Source organism: Prionailurus viverrinus, chromosome F2 (assembly GCF_022837055.1).
Source record: "Prionailurus viverrinus isolate Anna chromosome F2, UM_Priviv_1.0, whole genome shotgun sequence".
In the NCBI taxonomy this organism is placed as follows: domain Eukaryota; kingdom Metazoa; phylum Chordata; class Mammalia; order Carnivora; family Felidae; genus Prionailurus; species Prionailurus viverrinus.
The window spans coordinates 10,036,169-10,038,897 of NC_062578.1; the positions used below are offsets into that span (position 1 = coordinate 10,036,169).

Below are 2,729 nucleotides of genomic sequence, written 5' to 3' on the forward strand. Positions count from 1 at the left end.
ATAATTTTAGCTCTTATATTTAGGTGATGATACATTCTGAGTTAATTTGAGTGTGTGGTTTGATTCAGTGTTCAAAAAAAAATTTTTTCCCCAGAGATTCAGTTGTTCCAGAACCATTTTTTGAAAAATAATTATCTTTTCCTCATTGAATCCGGCACTTTTGAAAAAAAAATTTTTGACCATAAAACTGTGAGTTTATTTTTGGATTTTCTATTCTGTCCCATTTATTTATATGTTCTGCCCTATACATGAATGCACTGTCTTCATTACTGTACCTTTGTAGTAAGACTGGAAATCAAGGGGCGCCTGGGTGGCGCAGTCGGTTAAGCGTCCGACTTCAGCCAGGTCACGATCTCGCGGTCCGTGAGTTCGAGCCCCGTGTCGGGCTCTGGGCTGATGGCTCGGAGCCTGGAGCCTGTTTCCGATTCTGTGTCTCCCTCTCTCTCTGCCCCTCCCCTGTTCATGCTCTGTCTGTCTCTGTCCCAAAAATAAATAAACGTTGAAAAAAAAAATTAAAAAAAAAAAAAAAAGACTGGAAATCAAGTAATGTTTACGTTCACCTTTTTATTCTCTTCTGAAATTATGTTGGCTATCCTGTGTCTTTTTCCTTTCCGTTTAAATTTAGAATTAGCCTGTAAATCTCTTTCATAAGCAGCCAGTTAAGACTTTGATTGGAATTACATTGAATCTACTGATCCGCTTAGGGGGAACTGCCATCTTAACAGTGTCAATTCTTCCAATCCATAAACATGGTACATCTCTCCATTAAGGCCTTCTTTAGTTTTCCCATGCAAAGTATTCTAGTTTTCAGTACAAAGGCCTGATGTGACTTTCATTAAATTTATTCCTATATACATTTGATGCTATTGTAAATGGAGTGTTGTTTTATTATTTCATTTTGTAATTGATGCCATATCTAAACTTTTAACTGCTTTTTGTATATTGGCTTTGTATCTTGCAACCTTGCTAAATTCACTTATTAATGAGAATTTGCTAAGTTCTCATAGCTTTTTTGTAGATTCCTGTCACCTGCAAATAAGGAAATATGTACTACTTCCTTTCTCATCTTTATGCCTTTTATTACTTTTTCTTATTTTATTGCACTTGCCATGATCTCTAGTGCAATGTCAAATAGTAATGTTGAAGGTGTTCAGTACATGTCCTTAGTCATGTTGAGGAGGTTCACAACTATTTCTAGTTTGCCGCATGTTTCTACTGCTAAATTTGATCAGATGTTTTTTCTGTATCTATTGAAATAATTATATTTTGCCATTTTGTTATTAACATAGTAAATTTACACTGTTCAATGTTTAAATGATGAACAAGCTTTGCATTTTGAGGATAATTCATGATGTATAATCCTTTATATATAAATATAAATATATATTTTTCTTTTCTGGATTTGATTTTCCAATCTAATAGTTTATCAAACATTTTTGCAGTTATGTTCCTGAGGGATATTAGTCTGTAGTTCTCATCCTTTGTGAGATCTTTGGCTTTGGAATCAGGATAAAACTGTCTTCATAAAATGAATTAGGAAGTATTTCCCCGATTTCTGTTTTTCTGAAAGAGTTTGTACAGGATTGATATAATGCCTTCCTTAACTGTATGATAGGATTCAACTGTGAAATTACCTGGACTTTATTTGTGAAATTGTTGGGATTTTTTTGACAGAAAGTAGGATTTATGGGTGGGCATGATTGAGGAGGGGCAGTGCTGAGGCTCTCATGAGTGCAGAGCCCATTTGTCCAAGAGGCCATGATTAGGGATGTATTTGACCCCCCACAAGCCATCTGGAATGAGCTGCTTTTCAGCCTGCCTGTCTCCAAACACATCCACATTAAACTCAGTACAGTCTACTTGGAAATGTGGATCTTCTGGCAGCCAGAGAACTTGAACTTGGCGCTGCATAGGGCCTCAATCACATGCTCCTTGTTCTACAGCTGGGTACAGATGCCATGATGACTTGGCCAATGTTCACGGTGCACTGGGACTTTCCAGAGGGACCTCACATACCTGTCTGCAGCCTGTCAGCTCCATCACAGCACATCTTGTTGATATGGATGACGTGGAAGGGTTAGAGCCACACTGGGATGTGAAAACCATCTTTGCTACAGCTTTCACCATGTACTTTTGGAACAAATACTGGCAGCCTCCAGGGCTTTAGAGGAGTGCTGCTGATATTCATCTGACACCATGTGGCCACATAATGGGAACTCATCCACTTTTGCCTTCTTCCACCCCAGGTCAAAGATGCAGATCTTGGCATTAGAGACACCTGTGCAGATGCCAGACTTTGGAAATGACTTGTTCTTACAATACTGGTAACACCAGGTGGGGTGGCAGCCCATGGCAACACCAGAATCTTTAGTGGTGTACCAAGGAAAAAAGCTAAATGGGAAATTGCTTTTAATCATAAAGTTGATTTTTAAATTGAGACAGCAATGCTCACATTTGCTATTTATTCTTGTGTCAGTTTTGGTCATTTGTGTCTTTCAAGGAATTTATCCACTTCATGTAGGTTGGCAAATTCATTGGCATGAAGTTCCCATAAAATTTCCTTATAATTTTTTTAGCTTAAATTTTTAGTTAACATACAGTGCAATATCGGTTTCAGGAGTAGAATTCGATAATTCATCACTTACATACAACACTCAGTGCTCATCACAAGTGCCCTCCTTAGTACCCATCACCCATCTAGCCATCTCCCACCCTCTCTCCATCAACAG

At 38.1% G+C, this 2,729-nt stretch overlaps 1 pseudogene; it reads right to left on the reverse strand.

The window, feature by feature from the left end:
* Nucleotides 1-1,725: 1,725 nt before the first annotated feature.
* On the reverse strand, nucleotides 1,726-2,351 carry LOC125156561 (60S ribosomal protein L10-like; annotated as a pseudogene).
* Nucleotides 2,352-2,729: the final 378 nt, after the last annotated feature.